The 25,183-nt window shown below is 38.5% G+C and overlaps 2 protein-coding genes and 1 long non-coding RNA gene across 6 annotated transcripts in view; 2 read left to right on the forward strand and 1 right to left on the reverse strand.

The window, feature by feature from the left end:
* The window catches only part of GRB2 (growth factor receptor bound protein 2), an 83,504-nt gene extending 66,941 nt beyond the window's left edge, over window positions 1-16,563 (reverse strand). The window contains exon 1 of one of the 3 annotated variants that reach the window (XM_039342927.1): window positions 16,430-16,563. The gene's annotated coding sequence lies outside the window, so the exon portion shown is untranslated. Of the gene's footprint in view, window positions 1-5,442; window positions 5,462-16,429 lie in introns of those variants that run through there. The other 2 variants (XM_039342924.1, XM_039342926.1) reach the window with 2 other exon arrangements.
* Window positions 16,564-16,918: 355 nt separating this feature from the next.
* On the forward strand, window positions 16,919-23,101 carry LOC120307789. Of its 2 annotated transcripts, none has more exons than XR_005556646.1 (2): window positions 16,919-17,461; window positions 21,483-23,101. It is a non-coding gene; the product is annotated as an uncharacterized LOC120307789 (long non-coding RNA). The 2 variants fall into 2 exon arrangements; XR_005556645.1 differs by having other exon boundaries at window positions 17,347-17,461; window positions 21,326-23,101.
* Window positions 23,102-24,667: 1,566 nt separating this feature from the next.
* The window catches only part of TMEM94 (transmembrane protein 94), an 86,660-nt gene continuing 86,144 nt past the window's right edge, over window positions 24,668-25,183 (forward strand). The window contains exon 1 of the mRNA XM_039342931.1: window positions 24,668-24,884. The gene's annotated coding sequence lies outside the window, so the exon portion shown is untranslated. The remainder of the gene's footprint in view (window positions 24,885-25,183) is intronic.

Genomic DNA, 25,183 nt, shown 5'->3' on the forward strand with positions numbered 1-25,183 from the left:
TATACACACACACACACACACACACACACACACATACATACACACATATGTAGGTCTTTGGTTGTTCGGGTTTTCTCCCGCGTAAAATTGGAAGTGTCTTGGCGACGTTTTGACGAAGTCCCATTCGTCATCTTCAGGCTGGTGTTTTCAGCTTCGTGCTTTGAGCAGCAATGTTGCTGCTCAAAGCACGAAGCTGAAAACACCAGCCTGAAGATGACGAATGGGACTTCATCGAAACGTCGCCAAGACACTTCCAATTTTACGCGGGAGAAAACCTGAACAACCAAAGACCTACATACAAATACCCGCGAAAACCTCAGAAAACAAATACATACATATATATATATATATATATACACACATACATACACACACACACACACAGAGGTTTCTAAGGGGAAATGCTGAAAGTCATCCGACCCAAAAGCAAAACGTACGTATTCTCCTGTTCTGAAGAGATTCCAAGTCACCACCAAAATCGTCTAGCTCAGTGGTTCTCAACCTGTGGGTCAGGACCCCATTTCACGGCCATTTCGGAGGTCGCCAAACAACGCAGTCTGCCATTTTTTCCCCCTTTTCCTTAGCTGTGCTACTCCCTTTTATTCTATTGGCTTTTGAAAGCCAATAGAATAGACTCTCTTGAATAGAGTCTAATTCTATTGGCTTTCAAAAGCCAATAGGAATTGTCCAGGCTGTCTCTGCCCTGCTGAGCCCGCCAAAAGTCCCATTCTGCAAACGGTGCTGCACCAGTTGAGTAGTCCTCGACTTACGACCGGTTGAGTAGTCCTCGACTTACGACCGGTTGGAGGTCGCGGCATTAAAAAGGTTGAGAACCACTGGTCTAGCTGTACAGAATTAATTAAATATAAAATACCTCCAATGGTCTTACTCCTGCCCCCACCCCGCTGTAATAAAATATGTGTTCCCTTCTCTAGTTAAAGGCCAAGGGTACGGTCCTGAATGGAAGGTCTAAATTCAGGGTTGGGGGATGGGGGGGTAGTTGAATCCATTTATTTTCAAGTGAAATACAGGATGATAGTCAGTTTTCACATAGTAAACATATCTTGACAAGTTTTCAGGAAAAAAAAGCTTTCTTCCAAATGAGATGAAATAAAAGTTTCCCCTATGCTATCAGCCTCTATACCATTTCTCCACTGGTCAGAGAAAATATTGTTTCCAACCTCCCAGAGTTGCAACTGATCCTGCATATAGTGTCCTTTGAGGAAAAAATGAGTTGTGTCAGAACTTTACAAAGGTCCATACTATATAAAAGAGAATATTTTGAAAATAGAAGTATGGGTTGAATTGCCCAGCTACTTTAACAATTTACCAGACAGCCTTTAATTCTGTTTGAAATCTAATGTTCAAACAAAAAAAAAACATGAATTTATTGCATAGAATGAAAAACAGAATATTCAAATATGATGAACATGAGCCATAACTATATTGTGGCAGCTTACAAACTAACCCATTCATTACTGTATAAAGTTTTACACCCCCTTTACACCCCCCTCAAACAAACGGTATATTTTAAAGGATGCATAATTGACTCCACAGTATTTCAGGAAAAGCTTTATTTTTTTACATTAATAGCAATACCCTTCATAAACATACCTAAAGGTAAAGCCACAGATCAGTGTCTTGCTAGAGACTCTCATCCATGCCTCTGCTGTTTTATTTATATGTAAAACATACATCTGAATGTTTGTTCTACTGTCCAACTTTGGAAATTATTTCATATTTAAATGTTTTTCATGAGGTAGCATAAGTTCATCCCAACTCTGTCTCACGACTGATCTACTCAACATAACTCCCATTTTCCCTTCAATATTTATTTTATAGCTTTTATTTATAACTTGCCTTTTATTCAGAAACTTAAGCCAACATACCTAGTGTTCTTGCTTATTTTTCCCACAATGACCACTCTGTGAAGTAGGCAAGGCTGAAAAAGAATGATTGGTCTAAAACAGAGGTCTTCAAACTTGGCCCTTTTATGACTTGTGGACTTCAACTCCCAGAGTTCCTCAGCCAGTGTGCCTGGCTGAGGAATTCTGGGAGTTGAAGTCCACAAGACATAAAAAGGCCAAGTTTGAATAAAATTACTGAGGGCTGACGGAATAACTAGTATCTGGGGGTCCTCATTTTTTGATTCAAATAAGACAAATTTAGCTTACATATTTACATATACTATAGTAATGAATTCATTAAACATTTTAGTGTTAATTACGAGCAAAGTCATCAAAGGAAACCGCAATCTGTCTATAATCTAGACATGGAATCATAACATTCAAATATATATCTAAAAGAGGATTTTCATTCCTGTGCCAAATTGCATATATTTTAAAATACATTAAGTAAAATCTGGCACACACATAAATATGATAAAATTATGGTCTTAGTCATATTTATCAGCAAGTTCCATAGGTTGGTAGAATTAGTAAACAGTCATTCTATATAAAAACACACATAATCTGGAATACAAGCCTATAATAAAAATGTGTTTGTGATTATAGATCAGTGGTTCTCAACTTGTGGGTCGGGACCCCATTTGGGGTCGAACGACCATTTCACGGGGGTCGCCAAACAACGCAGTCCACCATTTTTTTCCCCTTTTCCTTAGCTGTGCTACTCCCTTTTATTCTATTGGCTTTTGAAAGCTAATAGAATAGACTCTCTTGAATAGAGTCTAATTCTATTGGCTTTCAAAAGCCAATAGGAATTGTCCAGGCTGTCTCTGCCCTGCTGAGTCCGCCAAAAGTCCCATTCTGCAAATGGTGCTGCACCAGTTGAGTAGTCCTCGACTTACGACCGGTTGAGTAGTCCTCGACTTACAACCGGTTGGGGGTCGCAGCATTAAAAAGGTTGAGAACCACTGTTATAGATATATACAAATTGGATATAAATTGTGGACAGCTATACAGTATTTTTCCAAACCAGAACTGGGGGAAAAAACTGTACAATTCCAACACTATTCTTTACCACTACAACTCATGTAAACACACATTTTAACTGGAAATCATTCTTCTAAAATGAAAAGCCATGATTTTATCTATAATTTGTTGAACAAACTCCATTAGTCAATCACAAATAGTAAAATACAAGCTATAGTTCATAAACAGGGTTACCTGCCTGAGCAGGGGGTTGGACTTGATGACCTCCAAGGTCCCTTCCAACTTATTATTATTATTGTTGTTGTTACTATTATTATTATTATATCACAGTAGCTGAAATTCCAGTTTCAATAAACCATTATAGTTTCATGCAATGTGTAAAGCTCCTAAGAGTTTTCCTGCTACTTTCCTGCTATTTCTTACCTGATTAAAAACAGCAGAGTAGAGTGGAGTCTGAGAAACTAACTTAGAACAAGTCACAGCTCAAGTTGTAAATAAAGGTGGAAAGAAACTCAAGTCACAGACATCATTCTTAGGTCCACCCCCAATATACTTTATTGTGTTTTAAAAAATATCCATTCTATCATCCTGCTTCTAGTGAATGGATTCACTCATCAGGTTAAGCCAAAATATGTTATGGTTTAATGCAATGTGAGAATCCAATCAAAATTCTTTTGTCAACTTAGATACAGATCTTTTTCTTTCTTCCAACTTGTATAACAGACAACTTGGGAGACAGTTATGGTTTTTTCCTCTCTAGCAAGGCAGAACCCTCCTCTTTTTCTGATATTCTAAAAACTTTGAGAAAACTCTGGTGAGAATTCTTTTTCTTGCTTTCTACTAGACGAAATGCATTAGTAGTTGCTTGATGGATTTGTGGCTGGTGCCTGCTGGCATTAATACATTAATTACAATAGTATAATGCTTGAAAACCAGGTCTACAAATCTAAACTTGATTATTGTTCTGCAAATAGTAATCCAATACCAAGACAGTTCATTGTCTACCTGAGCCAAAATGCTTTCATTAAAGAACAGCTTGACTATTTTGTCTTGAATGGGTCTGCAAGAATCAAACTGTTGAGAGATTTTAGCATTACACTAAAAACAACAGCAAGCAGACATATAACAACAAGCTTGAGAGAACAATGGGATAAGAATGAAAGCAAGAATGTTTATTGAACAAAACAATTTACAAAACTTCTAGTCTTAATTTGGGCAGATATTTTACAAAATATCGCTTCACTTTACAAGCATAAATGAGGCATAACATATTAAACACAAAACAATAGTAAGGGAAGCTAGATTTATCAGGAAATTGCTGACATGATTTAGGGTGACACTTTTCACCCTGTCGCTGAATTTGTTTGGATATAGAGTATAGACAGTGAATATGAAATTCTGAAGAGCAAATCTTTTGCCTAAGTCATTGCAGCAATGCATATTACAAAATGATCTGTAAAGGAAATGCGTACAATTTCCTCTGCTTGCATATTACTCAGCTTCCAAACTGCAATTTGGTAAATCCAGTGTGAGTTAACAGATGAAATAAATAATGCAGAAGGAAGTGATTTTGAACTTATTATCTCAGTTATTAGTGATATATATGGAAAGTAGCCAGATGTGCATGTACAAGCATAAAAAGGATACATCCCATGGTACATAATTAAGAATGGATTTAAAAAGTTTGGGAAAAAGAGAAAAAAAATACAGGACAACAAAGATGGAGAAAACAGAAATAATTTTTTCTTCCTATTTCATAATATCAGAATTCAGACTTATCCAATGATGGGAAATTAAGGGCAGACAAAACCAAGTATTTTTTAACAGTTTAAAGCAGGGGTGTCAAACTGCTGGCCTGTGGGCCGGATCCATCATAGCAAAATCACGCCTACCTCATTGCCAGCAATGGCAAAAAAGTCGAGATACGTTACGTCATGCCACGTGATGTTGCGAATTTGACACCCCTGGTTTAAATAGTCTCATATCACAGCATGTAATGATAACAGCTCAGAAGACTTTGTTTTAAAAAAGTTGACAAATTTATTCAGGAAATTGCTATAAAATCTATTAGTTCTGACTATAATTTCCACTGACAAGCTTAAAATTCCTAGAAATATAAATTTTATTCACAAATTAGAAGTTACTAGCATGACTAGCTAGTTAGTTACTGTGGGATTCTGACTGGCGATTATAGGAGTAGAAAGCTCTCTTTCTCCTGTCTGATCTAGAAAGGCTTTAGATATTGCTAACTGAAGCTTCTTTAATCATGCATAAGACTAGTAAATTATCAGTTTGGTAACGTCTGCGGAAATTCTCAGTCATCCAGATGACCTGGACTATGACGAATGATGTAGGAGCACTTTGTCAGCAAGGTTTAGATACCAGTTTGGTAGTTTATGCACTATAGACTACATGCATACTATGGGAGCCAGTTTAGTTAGTGGTTAAGGACCCGGCTAGAAAGCAAGAGACTGTGTGTTCAAGTCCCACCTTAGCCATGAAAGCCAGCTGGGTGACTTTGGGCCAGTCATTCTCTTTCAGCCCAACTCACCTCACAAGTGGTTGTTGTGGGGAAAATAGGAGGAAGATGTGTTGGATATGTTCGCTGCCTAGAATTATTTGTAAAAAAAATAAAAATAAAGGTGTGATATAAATAAATAGAAATACATTTATCTACAAAATGATGCTCATGGCTACAAATTGGAAGGGAGTTATAAATATTTATACATTATTTATAAATATCGTATAGGAGATTATTTCTTCATCCCCAACTATTTTCTTTCAATTAAACCATTTTCTCTTGTATATATGTGTATATCATGATTAAACAACAGTCATTTAACCATAATGCTTTCCTTTGATGATGTAATTTTCAGTGCATTTATTATTTAGCACTGAGCATTAGAGGATTATGAGTTGATTCATACACAGTAAACCTAAAAATATATCTTCTAAATATATCACCGTTTCAAGCTTTGACAATCTTCACAGATTACCCTTCTTCACTCAAAGAGATTTTTCATCACATCTTAAAATCTTCCCTTAACCATAGAAGTTCACTGGATAACTTTGGGCAGTGTTTCTCTTAGCCCAATCTACCTCACAGGGTTGATACCGTGGGAGAAAAGAGAGCTATACAATATATAGCTCCTGAATAAACAGTACTATATAGATCAAACAAACAAATAAACAGTAAATGTTTCTAGAAACACTGAAACACTGGCTAAAAGAATTACCTAGTATAAAAACACTATGTACTATTGGAGAATGAAGCTCTATGTTTTTTGCTGCTATTCTAGTAGTTTCTATGCTGGCCAAATAAATTGGGCTTTTCTTTTTGCATGCTTAGAAGAGCATTACAATGGGCTACAGCAAGAGAGGACAATTTGTTTCCTTACTGGCAATCTACTTAATTTTTGTACTAATGTGTGTACAAGACCTAAGTGATGAGAAGGTGGGTGAACAGCCTTCTCTTTATGTCTCTCACAAACTAGGGGAGTGTCAGAAGATCTATTCCACTTTTGGCAGATACCGTTCTTACCTATTGAAAGCTGGTTAACCAGCAAACTGGTTGAAGGCTATTGAAATACACTCACTTTACACTCAAGAGGCTCATATTTTAACTAATTTTAACTGATGACCAAAATAAGAAACTACCTTATGTAGCAAAATATTATCACCCTCTTATTCAACTGAAAAAGACAGACCTGGATTAAGCAAATACTTTGCATTCTTAAACTTCCTGTACCATCCACCATATTTTACAAAATACTGCAGGGAGAACAGGCCTTAGCTTAGGAAGAAGACAGTAAAGTTAATCATCTTTTTCCATGGAACCAGATTAATCTCAGTATACAAAATCTTTAGAAGTAGAAACAATAGTTCACTTCCTCCTTGTTCCACTAGTCAAGGCTTATAAATAGCCATTTTTTTCCCTTCCTCTCTTTCAGGACATGAATATTCTACATTTACATGTAACGTGGATGGTTATGTTAAGCAGAGTGCTATAGAGACTAGTTTTTTTATAATATGGGTAGGTTTTTAAAAAATAATCAATTAAAAAATCCAAATAATCCTAGCACAGAAAAAGTTCTGAATAAAGTAAAAAGCATTATTATTAGAGAGGAGAGCTTTATGACAATTTTTCCCTTCCTTAGAAACTTGTAACCTCCTTTACCTAAAATGTGGAAAGAACTAAGATATTATTATCCTATACTTTGCTAACAATTGTCAAAATATGCAAAGAGGTTGGCGTTGGTATACCTTTGACACATATACACACCTTAAGGTACCCTTACCCTGTAGAAATAGTCATGATGGTTTTGTACAATACATAACAAGAACTTTAAGAACTAGGTTTTAAGGTACTTATGTGAGACTAGGCCAAAACCACCATACCTAAAAATGGCACAGGCACGTAAGCAGAGTGGACAAAAGCCAGGAAAACCTCCCTCAGGGAAAGGAACCAAGTCATTAAGGGAACAAAAGGACAAAAGTTGGGTCTGAGCACATGGTTAGCCCCTCCTCAAGTCTCACCAACAAAGGAGTTGGGCCTGCACGGGAAGCCCCTCCTCTGGGGGATAAAAAGAGGTCCTGAAGCCTGCCCAGTCTTTTGGGATGCCAAACTTGGTGGCTTCTGTCCCTCTGGCTATTGCCTGGCAGCCTACTGTGGACACTGGCTAAGTGTGTGTGTGTGTGTGTGTGTGTGTGTGCGTGTGTGTGTAAGACCAAAAATTTATCAGTAAAAGTTTGCTATTTTAAATTCACTGGGTCTCTGTATTTCGGTTGATTTGGGATTGAGTGTGGCAATTTTCCAGGCCTGTGAATCTGTGGGTGAGTGACCATAAATTGAACCTGAGAGCACACTTTTGTGTGCAACTCAAAAATAACCGTGTTTTGTAAGCTGCAGAAGAGCTAAATGGTGGAACTAAGAGAAACCTTAGCTCAGTTGAAGGGTGGTTTAGGAAGGGAAGAAGAATGGCAACAAAAGCATGCTGTGCAAGTATTAAAAATTGAAGCTTTAAAGGACCTTGTGCAGACTCCAGCTTGTGGAGAATGTAGTAAGGTTGGGGAGCTGCACAGACAAATAAGGCAGCAATCTTACCAAATTGCCTGCTTAACAGGCTAACGTCCCAATGAAATCCCAGACTCTTTCTCTGATGGGAAGGAGCCCTTTGAGGAATTAAGCAATAAAATTCCTCAGGCTTCAATAGCAGTAGTGGAAACCAGAGCACAAACAAGGAGCAGCAATGCCCCAAAGCAGCAATGGGAAGAGTGGGAAGAAATAGTTACTCATACTCCTTTATCAGATTGAAACAGATTGTTACAGATCTGGAGGCCTTAAGCCCTGATCCCATCAAGTGGGCCTGGAGGCTACATTCACTGAGCTTCCAGTACCATTTATCAGACCAAGAAATTGAGCAGGTCATATTAACCTAACCTGAAGACTGCACCAAATGGTACACCTATCGGAGAAATCCTAATTCCCCCAATCCTGCTGACCACTTCAGTGTCTCACAAGGGTTCCAAAACATGGTGCAGGACTTAATGTCTGGCACCCAATTATGAGTTAAAGCCATTGGGAATCGGCAGGGGAAAGAGGACCCTTTAGAATTCTGCCATTGCTACTTATGGTACCAGTTCATAGCTGGAATAGAGCCCCCTAATAATAGGGATGAGGGGCAAACTGTGAACATTATGCAGCGCCCATGGAGTGCTGGGTGGACTGCAGCATCCTGAGCGATCCTGAATTGGGCCAGTAGATGCAGCTTACTCATTAGACTTAGCCACATTGGAAACAGATTTGCAAGAAGCAAGAAAAGCTATTGGAAATGTTGGGGAGGAAAGTAAAGTAAAGAACGTGGGGGAGATGCAAGTGATAAAAGAAAGATAGGAAAGAAGGCAGGAAGGTAATGGGAATAGGAATTTGTGGAGTAACCAAGGCAGAGAGTGGTGAATGGAGATGAAAGCTGAGAGATTTGGGGGAAAACATGGAGAGATGGGATGGGGCTTCTACTAGAAGCTTGAAGGGGTGGGTGGAGCAGTTAGAAAGAAATTAGCAAGGAAGGCATGGATCAGAGGAAGAAAATGGAGAGAAGATGGGAGAAAGAACTGACTTTTTTGCTACTCCCTGCAGGGACTGAAACAATTAACACAAACAGAGTCTGGGAAGGCTGCGAGAGCTGGGTGTGGAGAGGCTACAAAAGGAGCAAGTTTTTCTTCTGCAATATATTTTATTGATTTTTTTAAAAAACAAATCACTTAATAATTGGTGAAGAGTGTGTTGTCTGGGTTTACAATCACTAACAATTGATTTCTATAATCCAATCCACATAATGGTTTTAGTTGATTTTCTCTTTTCCCAAAATATCCTCTTTTGCAAACATTGAGTTAATACAATTTTTATTGTTTTGATCGATGACATTTAAATATATAATTTTTCCCAATATTCCTAAAAATAATAATCACATCAATATAATATTTCTTTTCTATCCAATCATTCTGGTTGCCTTATCATAGGACTGTTACAGTCCTTATTTTAATTTGTTTCTCCCACCAAATTCTAGGTATTCTTCTTACTGGTTAAGATTTTCTCAAAAATTAATTACATTAAAAAAATTAACTTTATTTTTTCCATGTGAACCATCTCACACTTTTACATTTCCTAAGGAATAGATAAAACACTGGAAAAAAAAGAGGAGAGCAAGAGTAAAGAAACATAAAAAATAACATACTTAAAATATATAACCCTCCTGAGCTAATATATATTTGTTTCCAAGATTTCTTATTCTTTTTAACCATAATTAAAAATATGTTTAATTTTTAAATATTCCAATTAATACATGTAATCATCTAATCCTTTAACTCTTATTCAAAACACTTTTAATCCATTATAATTTTCTTAAATTCAATCACATTTAAATATCTAACACATTTCCTTTATCTAAGTCATTTCAACTTTTTTATATTACTCATATCAAGAAAGAGAATAAAAAAGGGGAAAAAGCATATTATATTATTTAGGGAATTCATCCTTCTTAGAATGACATATATATTCCAAATCTTTTCTATTTCTTTAACCATATTCAAACAAATGTTTCTTTTTTAAATATTCTCTCTGGTAAGTCCCATCATCTATTTTCTTGGTTTCCACTAGTCTTTTTCCTTTGCCCAATATCTTTCATAATCAATGTATTTTGCTGAGTCAAAGGGTTTTTCCGCATATTTGTAAATGTTACTGTAGATATAAAAAGTAAATCAGGTGAAGTGACTTTGTACAGGGCTTCTGCCTTTCCATGGTTGTTAAAGATCTTTTTCTTTCTCTCCACTTCTCTTATCATTTCCTTTCTCTCCAGTGTTCTTGACATCTCTACAGTTCATTTTATCCAATCTGTTTTCTTGTCCTCAGATTTATTTTGTAGTCTTACGAGATAAGTTGTTTTTTCCAATTCTTGTAAACTTTTTTCCACTAGGATTAAATCATGTTTCTTTGTTATGTTAAGTTCCATCTTTAAATCTTTATTCTCAATTCTATATCCATTTATCTGTTTTATCTGCTCTTTCTCTTTTGTTGTTTTCTGGGAATTTTTTTGTTGTAGAGTTAACTTGGAAATAGATTGATTTATATTTTCAAAGTTATTTGAGTTTTTCTCTTCCATTCTTTTCTCTGTAAATAACTTTAGAGTCCCAATTAAATAGATATTTGTAATCCAAATAGTTCAAAAAAGTTTTTTTTCCTGAAATTTATAATTCTCTTTTTGTCTACAGCCCAGATTATTGTCTTTTTTTTTTTTTTGGCCTGGGAAAGCTGCGAGAGCTGGGCAGGGAGAGGCTACAAAAGAAGCAAGTTTTGATGGGAGCAGCATTTGGTGCAGACAGTGAGGGAGCACGAGGGACCAGTGGTGAGTTTCAGTGGCTGCTGCTTTGAGCCCCTCAACCAGCTGGCCACGCAGGGGAGGAGGGGGGTGAGGGGCCACCAGGTATTTGGGCCAGGTCCCAAAAAGGCAGCAGAGTTCGCCCAGCTTTGTGGAGCAGCAATGGCAGTGGCGACAATGGTGGCAGCTGCAGCCCGGGCAGGCTCTGGTTAAGCCAGGTGAGGCCGACAGACAGCCGGAGAGGGCAGCGCCTGAGCAGGGTTGGGAGGGGGGATCGGGTTCTGGCCCCTTCTACCTTCCTTGCAAAATTGTCCATTGGCCAGGGAGAGGTTGGCTGCCCAGCCTCGTGGGGTGGCAATGGCTGTGGCAGCAATGATCCCTCCATTGTCAGGCCAGCCAGCCATGCAGCGGAGGGGGCGGCTGGGTGCCTGGAGCTGCCTCAGTGGCTTGCTGGCCTCAACAGGCCCCAACGAGCCAACGGAGTTCGCACACCAGCTGCCCAGCGGTGTGGCAGCAGCGAGGGGTGGGTGTGCACCATAGTGTGAAAAATGGTCTTAAGCCACTTTTTAAATGCCGTTGTCACTTCAGTCACTAAGTGAACTGTTGTAAGGCGAGGACTACTGTACTTTATCACTTTTTTCCTTTTGGGGGGGGGTTCATCAGGTTTTTGACACCTTGCTAGGCGACTGGAAAAGCCCTGAATTAGAGTACTCGGATTGCAGCTGCTTTCTTGCAGATATGTGGAATGGCGTGGGACCCACAGGTTTTGCAAAGTGAAGAGAGGAAGTTGGTTACAGCTTATTAGGAAAGATAAAATAGAGGACCAAGAATGCTTTACTGACCATTCTTCATCCGGATTTTATATCAGTTGCATCTGCTAATAGAGGCGTTCTGCTTCAGATTTCTCTGTTATTTTCAGTATCTGGTAAAATGACTACTTTTCCAACAATCTGTAAAATCCAAGACACTGCTTTGTTTAATTCCCCCCTCCTAGATTGTTGATTCAGGGAATATCCACTTTAGTGTTAACTAATAGTGTTAGTTATTTAGGGATAGATTTGTATTGGTTGCTTCATTTTTTTTAAATTTTGTTTTTTTGTAGACTCCAAGTCTTGTGCACCAAAAATGAGTACAGCAAAGAAAGCAAAAACAGATAGTGGAAGATCATTTCAAGAAGCCTGGACAGAGTCATTTGGAGTGACTGAATGCAATGGGAAAGCATGTGTTCTATGCAATGAAAATGTTGTGTGTTGCACATCAGGTGTCAGACAGCACTTTGACACCAACCACAAAAGCGTTGCCCAACTTGATAATACTGAAAGAAAAGAGTTTCTTGAAGGGAAATTGAGGCACTATCATTCCCCGCATCTTAGTTTTTCCAACTATCTTTCCAGAATAAATCATCTGACAGCTGCCAGTTTTAAAATTTCACTGTGTATAGCAAAACACGGTAAGCACCTCTCTGATGGCGATATTATCAAAACGGCCATGTTGTCTGAGGGTGATTCTCTTTTTCATGATTTCCCAAACAAGGATAAAATTATTCAACGCATCTCTGAGATGCCGCTTAGCAGAAATACTGTCAAAGATCGAGTCCAGCGCATGGCAAGTGATGTTAGTCAGCAGCTCACCACTGACTTACAAAAGGCAGCCTGTTACTCCATGTGCTTGGACGAAAGCACAGATATAAATAATCATGCAAGGCTAGCAGTAATTTTGCATTATGCTGTTGGTGACATCATGAGAGAAGAGCTGGTGAAACTGGTGTCTTTGCCTGAAAGAACACAATAGTAGATATCTACAATGCTGTGAAGGAGGCCTTTTTGTCACAAGACATAAGACCAGAAAAGGTGGTTTCAATTACTAGTGATGGAGCACCTTCTATTGTGGGGGCAACATCTGGTTTCATACAGTTGTTTGTTAAAGAAACAAAACATCAAATCATTCAGTTCCATTGTATTATACATCAAGAAGCTCTTTGTGCCAGGGAAAGCAAAAATATCCTCAAAGATGTCACAAAAATAGTGAATTACATCATGGCTCGTGCTCTGAATTGTCGACAATTTCAACCACTTCTTGAGGAGGTCCAGGCACAGTCTAATTGTTTATTTATGTATAACAATGTTCGGTGGCTGAGCAGAGGACGAGTCCTGGAGAGATTTGTAGCCTGCTTGGATGAAATTAGGCTGTTTATGAACAAAAAGGGGGAAGAATATCCACAGCTCACTGATATGGCCTGGCTTACCAACCTCATGTTTTTTACAGATTTTACACTACACTTCAATGTACTGAACAAACAATTACAAGGTGTAGGGAAAACAGCAGAAAGGATGTTTTGTGATATCAAAACATTTGAGAGAAAACTGCAGGTTTTTGAAAGAGACCTTGAAAGTGAGCAGCTGAAATATTTTCTAAATCTAAAAATGCATTTAGAAAATTCTACATTTGCAGACAATCCTACTAACCATCAGGGAATCTACAAGGAATTTTCTAGCATTGTAGCAGCTGCAAAGATGAATTTTACTAACAGATTTTTACAGTTCCGTAAAATGGAGACAACCCTGTGTTTTCTTACTTCTCCAGATAAAGCCAAATTTGAAGAACTTGATCTTTCCTGCTTACACTGGTTAGATTTAGGAAATCTGGAAATGGAGCTATTGGAATTTCAAGAAAACTCTATCTGGAAAAATAAATTCTATGACCTGCGTGAAACACTTGAGAAGATAGAAGGGATGACAAAGGACAGCACAATTAGTTCTGAAAATGAAATTCTTAAAGTGTGGAATTCTCTGCCAAATAATTTTAAGTCAATGAAAGCACTTGGGATTGCTTTCCTTACTTTGTTTGGATCATCTTATACTTGTGAGCAGCTGTTTTCAGCTTTGAATTATATCAAATCTGACACCAGAAACAGACTAACAGATGACCTGAATGCTGCATGTGTTGCTCTCAAACTTACAAAATATGAGCCAAGGTTAGATAAATTATTAGCAAGCATACAACAGCAAAAATCACATTAATTCTTGAAAAGCATGCCAAATGCAAACTTTTACCTTTCAATAAAGTTTATCATTGAAAGCTCTGTTATTGTGTTTTTGGGAGGTGGAATGAGTGGGAGATTTTTACTTTTTGCCTCATTTTGCTCTTTTAAAGAGAACATGCCCCCAATGCCCTCCTACATAGCCAGAAGCCTTGCGACATCGCCGTTCCACCTGCAGTGCTCCCCCAGCCCCTCTTTAGAGAAAGTCAAGTTTTTTCTTTTGTGGTCTTTACATACTTAAGCTGCAGCTAGAAGGAAGTACTCCTTTTTGGAGTTTCCAGCGTTTGGGAGGGGGTGTAGCTTCCACCCCAAGCCATCAGCTGAGCAAGATGCCTGCCTGCCCGCACTCTTCCCCCTGTCCTGAGATGTCCTGAGCGCGCAAGAGGGCTGTTTGGTTTTTATTCCCCTCCCATCTGCTGGGTGGTTGCAACAGGTTTTGGTCTCTTCTGTCATGCTTTGAGGTTACCCATGAAGCACAGAGTCCCCCTTTGTCTGCAACCAGTCCGCCTTACCTCCGCCCTGCCCCCTCATCTTGCTTCACCCTGCAGGACGAGGCTCCTGCCCACTGTCCCACCTGCCAGAGACCCCCTGAATCTCCCCCATCCCTGCCAGGCTCCCACAGGAATCCCTCCCCAGCAGCAACATCGAGGTAGCCACACCCACCCAGTCTGCCATGACCACTGTAGCTACGCGTGTTAAATCTGTTCCTAAAATATTTCTATATGTTAAATTTGTCTTGAAGTATTGTACCTCCATACCAACTGGACAGCAAACATATTGGTAAGAACACATACAAAAACCTGTAATGCTCTGAGTGGGTGATGAGTGAGCTCCATTTTGTGGCATCTCCTATTTAACTTGATGTGAGAACCTCAGAGCACACTTCTGTAACACTTGCAGAAAGTATTCAGAAATATTTAATGGTGACACTGGAAGGGGAGGTTAGCCACTTCCTCCTTTTAATTAGAACTGATGAGAAAAAACACTTGAGAGGGACTATGTTTCTGAACTGAATGCTCTTTTGGCACAGAGTTTGGTGATAATCACTTCACACCAAAGACACAATGCAAACATAAATGACAGATGTAATTTCAAGCCTTACTTAATCTATTGCATATGCAAATATGCATTCTCATACTGGCACATAAACTTAAATATTGTATAGACAAAGACTACTGCCATTGTGAAGTGGTATCAGCTGTATTTCTGTTCACAGAAATAATCAATTACTTCCAGAGCAGACAAAAATGATAATTACAATATTAGATGGAAATCAATTTGAAATCCAGAACAGTATTTAGAATAGTTCAGCTGCCTAAACAGCTATCAATACAGTACAACTTTTATTCCAATAAACCAGGGGTGTCAAACTCAATTTCCTATGGTTGCCCTCAGAAGGGCCGGGTGGGTGTGGCCTACTAATAGGTGTGGATGGAGTGTGCCTGGCCTACTGGGTGGGCATGGCCAGCTCTATATCGTTTGTGTCAAGGGTGCCTGTGGGGACCTGAGCAGGAGTGGGACAGATCTGAGGGTCTCTGGTAGAAGGGGGTGGGACCAGGGCAAGCACCAAGGCATGGTCAATTTCTTCATTCCTCACAAAGGGTGACACCTCCCCAGCATATACCCAGGGGGCAGGGCCAACACAGCAGGGGCTGGTTCCTTGCTTTTCTAGACGGCCTTGTGGAGCTAAGACTGAATGCGTTTCAGCATAGATGGCCACCACAAAATTGTACATTGACTCCCAGCCGGCCTGGGCCAGGGCCAAGGCAGTGTGGTATGTATCTCTAGTCACATGCCTAGAATTTATTAAAACAGCAAAACTATATATACATATATGAGAAACTCCCAAATTCAGCTGACTCTTAATGTAAAATTCAAAATTTACTTATATTCCTCTTACCCACAAACCATTTTTACTGAAGACTCAGTGTAGCATTCATTTTTCCCTTTTAGGTTTTCAGGTTAAAATTGGAAGATAAAATTGGAAAATTATGCAGTTGACCGTCTGATTATAATCAGAATCAGATGATAAACTCCATATTTTCAAATTCTACCTTGGGCTGATCAACGACGGAAATAAACTTGTTCCTGTAACATCCGCTTTTATGTATTAACTCACTATATCGTACAATCGGCACGAACTAGCATGCAAACTAATATGTTCAAGAAAGCAGTTTTCCTACCGGCCCAACTTCGCATGAATATAAAAGCTGCCTTGTATCGAGGCCAAACAGTATAATCCCGAGAAAAGCAACACAAAAAACTCCCCAAAGCCAGCAAACAAGAGAGGAAGGTTTCGAAAGTTGGCAATACTAGGGCGGAGCCGAGAAGGAGCCCCTTCCCGCTTCAAAACTTGCAGTTCTCTGCAAGCAAGATCGAAACTGCGAAAGGGAAAGTTCCGGCGCGCGCAAACTGGCATAATGCTGTCGGAAATCAACGCCCGAGCCCCTTGACAGCCTGAGGCCACCCGCTCGCTTTGGCGACCCACGACAACTAGGGCTCCCGAGAGACATCCGCTCGATTGCACCAGACGCGCCGCCCCCGTCAATTCACCGTAAACCGGGACTGCGCTCCGAGTGTCCCCCCTCCCCCCCGCTTCCCTCTCCCCCTCGGGCGCTTCTTACCCCTCAGCAGGAGAGCCGCAGAACAGCTTCCGCTACGCCCCTCATCAAACGATCTCGCGAGGCCTCCGCTCAGCGGGAACGAAGCGTTCCGTCCTGACAGAGCGCACGCGCTGTCCTGAACGATGAGCTGGGCGAGGGAGGGACCTGTGGCACGCGTTGTCAGAGTCCCCGAGACCGGACGCTCGGTCCCCACCCCCGGAGATGGTCGCGCGTGTGTGCCTCGTAGCGCCCTGGGATTAGAGTTAGTCTTGCACTTCCCTGCATTGTGGGTTTTCAGCTGTCTTGGGGAAAACTGAGTCAAGTAATTCCACAACTTAACAGACTTGGGTCCTATGCGAGAGGAAATGCTGCATCGTATTTCCTGCTGTTTCCTTAGAGATACGAGATGCGGTGACTTTTTATTGGGGAGAGCAGTCTCTTCCATGATACTTCCAGACTTTAGAAGCCAAGAGCATAGATCTTCCCTCCCCTAATCCTTTTCTACCAAACCGAGCAGCAGCTTTGCCATAAATCCCGAGACTGGCTTGGTTGCTTCTATTGCCCCTTCTCTCCTTGCAAAAGGAGCCAAGGAGAGAATATAAAATTTAAGGATGCCATGGGACATGAGTTATTATTTATTTATTTCAATGTATTAGCACTCAGTTCCAGTAGATTCTGCTGCTGCTTACATTGCCTGGTGCTGATGCCGATAGAGTGTGAAAGTAAGGGGCAGTTGCTTAGCCTCTTACAATAGCTTGAAGATGATCGTTACAGTATTGTTAAGTAGGGCAGATCTGGTGGTTATGTTGAAGAGAGCTGTATTTTGTCAGATAAAATTAAAATAAATATCAGATAAAATGTTTATTCTGAGAATAGGTTGGTGGTATTTTTTTTCCCTCCCATGTCCTCACCAGTTTTACATATAAAAATTTGAAATTGGGAAGTGAAACTTCTAAAATGGATCTTCACTGACGGGAAATCTTTTATTTGCTGATTACTACTTATTACGAAACTGTTCACATCACATGAGCCCCTTGAGAAAAAGAACTGTTGGTAAGTTTCAATCCAGTTAAATGTGTTTATAATTACAGCCTTATAATATCATCTAAGTATCTTACCTTTATTTCAAAGCAATTCAGTTTTTTTCTTATGATGGAATTTGTTAAATAAACATGCTTAGGACTGCAGCATTACAAATCAATTTCATTCCATTATAATATATTCCATTATAATAGAAGTCATCACAAAAGTTTGCATTTAGAACTTCTGCCTTAAAAAAGAACAATTTCCTTTATCTCCACTTCTACTTGTGTATGCTATTATGAAAAGCTACACCCATTTTTGCATGTGTATTGTGGCATTGCACATATGATCAGCAATACTGATCCTGGTTGTAGGATCTGCAGGTACTACTACAACGTTCTGCTGGTTTACAAAGTCCTAATTTGCTCTTTGTATTATTTTGTGATACTTTTTATTTTGTTTTCATGCACACTCACCTAAATGTCATTTTTCTCCCTGGGAGGAATGTCCTTGAAGAGTACTATAAGAAAATCCCATAACAATTTCCTCCAATAAAATTGCTTGCTTCCCTACAAAGTGTACTCCCCTAGAAGAAAGGTAGCTGCAAAACAGAAACTTTCAAAAATATTCTCTTCAAATATTTTCATTTCTATTTTATTTGCCCCTTCTCACAAAATCCTTCTGAAGTTTAATAAGTCTCTTTTGTAGATCTAATATAAGAAAGTTATCTAAGTCATTCTTTTCGTCTGCTATTTGTACATCCCTTTTGTTATTTTTTTTTATTGAAAATTTTTAAGTTTTAGAAAGAAAAAATTCCCTTCCCCAAACCCTCCCAACCCTCCCCTACCCTCCCCCGACCTTCCCAGAGCTGAATACAGGCTTAATTAAAATTTTTTTAAAAAAACCTTAAAACACATATAAACCATAAGCAAATCTAAATACATTAATTAAACAAATTATAAAATAGTTAACAACAATATATAAAAAAAACAAGAAGAAAGAAAAAAGAAACAGAAAAAGAAAAAATCAAATAAAAAAAGAAAAATTAAAAAATTAAAAAAAATGTCTATGAAATATCTTAAATTTTAAATATAAGTTATTCAAAAACTAAATATTTTTTTATATCCATCTTATATTGTATGAAATCTATCCATTTTTTCCATACCAGGAGGTACTTCTCTTGCGGTTGATCTTTCAAGAAAGCCGAAATCTTTGCCATTTCCGCCAAATAAGAAACTTTAAGAAACCAATCTTGCAAAGTAGGCAAAGATTCCTTCTTCCAACATTGCCTTACTAACAACCTGGCCGCTGTAATTAAATTTAACATCAATATAGTCTCTTTACTATCACAATCAGAAACAATACCTAACAAAAACAATTGTGGGGTAAATTTTATCCTTCTTCTAAAAATTCTTTGAATATTCCACCATATCTTAATCCAAAAAGCTTTTATATTTTTACATGACCACCAGATATGATAATAAGTAGCATCCAAACATCCACATCTCCAACATTTAGGCTGCAAGTCAGGATACATACGAGACATTTTTTGTGGATCAAGGTGCCATCTATAAAACATTTTATAAAAATTTTCCCTTAAATTTTGGGCTTGTGTAAATTTAACATTCCTCACCCAAATAATCTCCCAGGTATCTAATGGAACCGGTTCATCAAAATTTTGTGCCCATTTAACCATACATTCTTTAACTAATTCTGCCTCTGAATCCAATTCTACTAACACTCCATAGATTCTCTTAATATGAGTTCGTCTTTGATCTTTTATTTGTTTTAACAAATTCTCATCTTCTCTAAGCAAACCCACGTTATGATCTATCTTCCACCTCTCCACTATTTGTCTATAGACATCCCTCTTGTTATTAAGACAACAGCTATTTTATTTGTAAATCCAGTGTAGCATCTTTTGCTAATATCATTCTCATAGCTTGTCATTTTTAAATCCCCTTTCAGATCAATCTCAGTCTTGTCTGGTAAAATGTGTTCCATGACACCTTTTAAAACATAACCTATCTGTAGAAGCAGTCACTCTTAAACTTAGCTTCTGAGTGCATGATTCAAAAATATTCTCCAATATATCCAATATTAAAGTATTTTACTCTATTCTGTGTGAGTCAAATTTAAATGTTCTTCCACTTTAGTTATAATCTTTAGTTCCTCAGATTCCCTCTGCTGCCAAACATTTAAAATCCTATCCTATTATGAGTTATTTTAGGAATTGAAAACAACAGCATTTTCCCATGGGAAAGATTCTTATAGTTAATGTTAAAATCTTATTTAAATCCGTCCATCCATCCTTGCTCTGTTTATAACTTTCTAGAATTAATGTTCTAATCACACTTTTGCTCTTTATTCCAAAAGAGTTTTTTTTAAAAAAAATGTCTTTAAATTTCTAACTCTTCTAATATATGTTTCACAAAGGATTAAACTCAATTCACCCAAAGTCTACTATCAGACTTGAAGATCAGAAGGTTCGTAATAGTAAAAAGCAGTTAAGCAATTTCCAAAAGTGATTAAGAAATTAGGCTTGGTAGAATTTTGTGTCCATAACATGGTATTGTGGCAATGAGCTTGATGGGAATCCCTTAACTCCTAGACCAGTGGTGGCGAACCTATGGCACTCAGAGCCCTCTCTGTGGGTACACGTGCTGTTGCCCCAGCCTCGCCTCCTCTCCAGCAGCCCCCCTGAAGGAGAGTCGCCCCTGAGCGTGGCCCATGCAGAGCAGCACAGCCAAGGATATGGCTGCCAGGCAGTATAGACAAGACTCTGCCCTCACACCCCATTGTGCACAGTTGATGCTGCAGGGCACGGGCAGAGGGCGTGACTGCCATAGCGCTGCTGGGCTGCCTGGGCGATCTGTGGCGGGCCCTGGAGGTGGTGAGTGGCCTTGCAGGCAGGTGGCGCAGGGGATGGGGGTGGGGCAGGGGGTGGGCGGGGCCAGTTTTGGGGCACTCGGTCTCTAAAAGGTTCACCATCATTGTCCTAGACACCCCACTCAGGAGCTGGTTGCAAAAATCTTAGTTTCTGCTGTTTGCTCATGAGGAACAATTGTCTGGATGGGTGATCTCACAGTCTCTCTTTCTCTGGATCTTCTCCAGAAAACCACCATCTGGTTACTGATCTCACTGCAGCACCTCTCCACTCCTTTGGAGACATCTAGTTTGCCATGAATCCTGACCTGAAATCCCTTCTCACATCTCATTTTGAGAAATCATGTGGACTGGGCTTTTAAGGGAAGGATTATTTTATATTATATATTTTCCACGCTTTACTAATGTAAGGTTTAATTCCTATGTTCCCAGTTCTCACTGTTTACCTCATAAGTACCACAATTCTTAGCTTTAAAAAAATCATTCAGTCCAATCCGAAACAGATCAAGGATCAATAGCCAAAACGAAGTTACTTTTGTCAGGTATAACAAACAGCAGTTTGGTCATTTTTGTTTTTGTTTTTGAAAATAAAATATTTAAACAAAACATTCTTTTGTAATCCATTTTCATACAGACAGTTTGCAGGAGTTAGAAAAGTTTTAGACCTATGCAGTTGTCTTCACCCACACACACTTGAGTTGGTTTCCAATATGATTTATTTGAAATCAAAACAAAGTTCCAATATTTTTTCTTTTGAAATATTGAAACTCTGCAGATCTTCTGGGTCATTAATTTTTCCATACTTGTACAGTCTCCCCTCACCCCTCTCTCTGGTTTTAGACTTGTTATTTTCTCACAGAACTTTTAAGAGGAAATATGACTTAGCAGCATTTCATCTTAGCAACTACTCAGACTTTTAACACTTGACCATATAGATGCATAGAAACATCAACTAAAAATAATCACTGGTTATTTTCTCTTTTGTGCTTCCCGTATCTGCAAAAACAGCAATAATGACAATTACTCAGAAGGAGTCAGCCTGGCTCTAAACATTTGGGGGGTTGCTTCAAAGTACTTTTGAAGGAGTGTGTGTGTGTGTGCACGCGCACGTGCAGAGACTAGAACCCACAATCTCCCTGTTTCTAGTCTGATGCTTTAACCATAGCACCACCATTCTGAATTTGAAGGACTGGAGGATGGAATTGTGAGACTACAGAAATGCTCAAAATATAATGAAAAAACAAAGGAGCATGATACAAGAAGACTCCAAGTATTGTTCCTTTTGCTTTAACACCAGGATTTGAAGATAATAATGGACAAATAAAAGAAGGAAAAGGCATAGCAAATATAGAAAGCTAAGATATATTTACAAGTAAGATGAACTACTGTATTAACTCTGGAAGCTCAGTAGGAAGTAGGTATAACTTAGAGGTAAGCCTCATTAATTCATATGAATTTACTTCCATGTGCCTGATGAAATTTACTTCAGTTTATGATTTTTTTTTACTACAATGAATTTGTTATCACATAAAATATCCTCAGGTTTGCTCTGAGAGGCTAGAATAGCTAACATTCTAGGAATTCAAGTAAGTATGCTTAAATGAAGTTCAAGAATAATGATGTTTTTCGAAAAGAGATTACAGATGTTGATTATTTTCTAACATTAGTTAGCTAAGCTTTATGATAAAAATAGGGATGTGTCAATGGGAATTAAACGGAGATTTAAAGCTCTCCAGAGATTTAAATTCAGTGTACTTATAATGATATACAAAATTACCCCTCGAGGTTGTTGTATGTCCTTGTGATAAGCCAAGCTGTGATTCAAGAGAAAGCTCTATTTTAATATAAATGTTCCAAACTATTATGGTTTTGCTGTTGTATATTAAATATGTGTGATTTTAATGTTACGTAATTACATTGCCTTTCTGTAAATTTATTTTAATTATTGTGCATTGTTGAAATGGTTTTTAATATGTATTTTCCAGGTTATGTAAATAATAAAAAAACAAGAGATAGTGTACAAGGAAATGACGACTTGTTAATGTCCCCTTCTTCCTGTTTTTTTAAAGTGCAAAATATGAATCTGCTGTTTGCATGCTATATTGATAAAAAGATTCATTTATTTATCTGTCCATCTTAATTTATATGTATCAATATATATGTATTTTTATATATAAGTATGTATAATGGGAATGGAAGATGCTGCTTATTCATGTAGACTACAATATGGTAGACAGAATATTCTCTGGGATGTAATCCTAATATTACAGAAGAAGTGACAATGCAGCTTGTTTTTAGTGCTTATTTAGTGCTTATTTAGTTGATTTCTGAGTATGCATGCTGTGTCCCATTTGTGTTTATTTAAACAAAACAAAATTATACTAATTTCAGCGGAATTAAGTATGATGTAAATGAGGTGACAGGGCACTAAAATCTTATATCTGTTGATGATCACTTTTCCCCTTCAACAGTAGACCCATCCTCTCAGATGAACAGGCCACATTTACCAGCAGAAAGAAATTGTAGCATCATAGATTATAAAAGAAGTAAAGCCTTCTCCCGAGAGACAAGGTGGATTCTTGAAGAATACACATCCATGAACACATATCCATGTAGTCCTCTTGGCAACAATAGGAAAGTGGATAAACAGGCTTGGAATTTCAGCAGCTGTTGGATAGCTATTTATATGTTTATCAAAGTGCTATAGTAAGTGAGAACTATATTGGTCTTTATTAGAACTGTCCTTGTTCTAAAAAAAATAAACGAGAGAAAATATATTTTGTATATTTGTATAGTTTGTCTTTTATGATTGCACCTACAAGTTACCAAAATACCTTTTTCCTCTTGTGGGAAGTCAATCCCCTCCCCCTGAGAAGGAAATATTAAAAGGGCAGAATATTATATTTCCTCAAAGGATCTTAAAAAGCCAGAAAAGTATGCTCAGTTTTTCTTAATAGCCTCAAGTCTCCTTCCCCCAGGCAGAAACCAGCTCTGTAAAAATGCAGATTTCATAATCTTTTCAGAAAGACTGGCACCTGGAAGCTTAGAGCTGATGGGATAAGAAAGACAAAGATCCCTAGAATCAACAATCCCTCACACCAAAAAAAAATTCAACCACAGGACATAGTCATCAGCCACAACCCCAGGGAAGCAAGGTGTGACCTTTGGGACATAATAGGATTAACCATCACCATCAGAATACCAGAAAGGCACACTCAGGCTCAGGTCAAAGTTCATGCCACAGGAACAATTCCAAACAAAAGCGCAAGAAGGTATAAAAACACACCACTCCATACTATATGTGATTAGCTTTCCCAGAGCCATCTTTCTGTCTGGCTCTCCTCTTCAATAAACTACAACCTTCTTTCTAAAGCAGTCTCCATTTTGCTTATTCCCAGCTTGGACTGGGCCCTGATGAAGAGTTTTCTTTCAACACTCTTCAATACCAATGTAATAAAGAATGGCTGGCTTCGTATCACACTAAGCCATGGGTTTTTTATATCATGGTTTGTTGCATAATCTATTGTGGCTTGGTTCATATATATTAATAAACTCAGGTTTATTAATAATGGCTACTAAACGCAAAGTAATCTCATTACACCTTAATGTGATGTGGACATTAACTCCTATTTATAGGTAAGATTCACAGATCACACTAAACCATGGTTTTTCCAAGGTGTATCAAATATTCATATTATGGTTTCAGAAGGCAACAGGGTAACAGGAATCCTGTTATTTTTATTATTATTTTATTATTTATTACTGTACTTTAATATTTGTTTTCAAAAAATGTACAGTATATGCACTTAACAAAAACATGAAGAGGAAATAAATTGCCAGACTTTGTGAAAAGGAAAATTCACAATATTACAAGCAGTATTGAAAAATATTGTGCTTTGATTCTAGACTTTTGTCTGTCCTCAAAATAGCGAATTGTGCTTTCCCAATATGAACAATGAAGAGCTAGTAACGCAGTATTCCAGTTGTGATAGAAGTTCCTGGGCGAATATAGGATTTTAGTGACATAAAGATATAGATGCTAAAACTGAGTGCAAATAATATCTTTCCGGAGGGCTGGTAGTGTCTCATAAGCAAAATCCTTTAATATGAAACAGCCTGTGCGCCAAGCTTGTAAGAAATCATGTAAAGATCTGTTGCTTAAGAGAAACTCTTGCTGTCTACGATCACCAACACCAGCTCCTGTTTCAATTCCTATATCAGCCACTAGAGCTTAAATTTAGAGCATGCACCATTCGCAAATGCAATGATAAAAAGGGCGGAAGAATAGCGTCAATCCTTTCCCTTGTTTAACCTACCACAGCTAAAGCTCTTAAAATATTAGTGAAACACAGCCAATCCAGACGAGGTTTGCTTCACTGTACTTGAAATCATACACATAATCCCCAGAGGGAAAGCGGGCTATTTGCCAGTAGTAAGAATGGCGGAGCTAGCGATGTTGGACTAGGTGGAGCAAAGGGTTGCTTCGGGGCGTCTTAAGAGTTAGTGGAAAGGTTCCCCAGGATATGCCTGCCTCTCTACGGACGAAAAATGTCTGCAGATTAAGCTGGTGAGTAGGTGTAGTAGCCTTCACAAAAAAGATCGAGGGGGAAGATAGCGTTACCTACCGCCTTGATTTTAGCCCTGATCTTTGCAGTAGGTTCAGATTACAATAACCCCACCAAGAAACATTCCCACGCCCCTCTCTTGTTGAACGGGGTTTCGCCAGACGCTAGGGTAAGACGGCGTCGCAAAGCTGAGGAAGCGATCCGGAGAAACAAGAGCCAAGTTATCCGCCTTGCTGCTTATACGGACAGTGTTTCTACCTCCCAAAATATGGGTGAAATACGGTAGGCCGGATGGATCCGG

This window comes from Crotalus tigris, unplaced genomic scaffold (assembly GCF_016545835.1).
Source record: "Crotalus tigris isolate CLP2741 ecotype Arizona unplaced genomic scaffold, ASM1654583v1 scf7180000017814.3102382, whole genome shotgun sequence".
NCBI lineage: Eukaryota > Metazoa > Chordata > Lepidosauria > Squamata > Viperidae > Crotalus > Crotalus tigris.